A 1,043-nucleotide genomic window follows, 5' to 3' on the forward strand; every position below is an offset into this window, starting at 1 on the left:
CGGAGTCAGGTACTTCTGATTAGAGACCTTAGTTTTCACAGGAGCTACAGTATCCAGAGTCGTACGTAGTGAGGAGGTGAAATTATTAAGAAGATGATCGACCTCTGTTGTTAGTCAGCATTTGCTATGAGCACCTTTATTCTTCAGCACAACCTGAACTCTCTCAGGCAGCTGTCTTTAAGCAGCCTTCAGGACAACGCTCCGCATCTCTTGAGTATCACTCCAAAGTGCTTCTTTGTAAGTTGGCTACATTTTGCTCTCTCTCTGTGATCCACACTTCTTCAGGGACGCTGGCTCCCTCAGAGTGCTCCACTGTCTTTGTGTTTCCAGCTATTCTTTTATTGCATTGGAATCATCATCATTGCCAATAAGGTGATTTCCAGATGGTTTCACATGCTGGATCAAAATCTGGCTTTTCTGTTTATAACTGGGTCAAACTATGAAAGAGGCTCCACCATATTTTAATACACGACTGTAGAACTTCACCTTCCCTTGTCCTCGCTCACACATATCGATGACAATTCAAAACAAACATTTCAAATTTGACTGATTAGTTATAGTGTAAGGCAAACCTCAGCCTATTCTCCCCGTTTCCCTTCGCTAAGAATGACCTCTTGACGGCCCCCCTCCAAACGAGACCATACCTTATAGTTCAACAGCAGCAGGACCGTGATCACCCCAATTCTCATGGACTTCACTTTAATTAATTAATTTTTATGGAGATTCACCTAAAGAAATGGGAATAAACGATATTATTTTAACGTTGTCCCTCGTGTGTAGACAACACTGGTTCCTCTCTTACATTAAATTCCTGTTTTATGCTTTAATGATCGATAGGTTAGTGTTTAATGGTTTAACTAACAACAACAAAGAAAACGTCTTTAAATCATCAGGCACAAGAACTGGAATGAAAATTAGGAGCCAAAAAAAACTTTGAAAGACCATCTGAAAGCTCAGGGAAATATTACTTAAGACCACTTTTTACATCCATCCATCCATCCATCTTCATCCGCTTTATCCGAGGCCGGGTCACGGGGGCAGCA

This window comes from Pundamilia nyererei, unplaced genomic scaffold (genome assembly GCF_000239375.1).
Source record: "Pundamilia nyererei isolate P.nyererei 1_Seehausen unplaced genomic scaffold, PunNye1.0 scaffold00232, whole genome shotgun sequence".
Classification (NCBI taxonomy): domain Eukaryota; kingdom Metazoa; phylum Chordata; class Actinopteri; order Cichliformes; family Cichlidae; genus Pundamilia; species Pundamilia nyererei.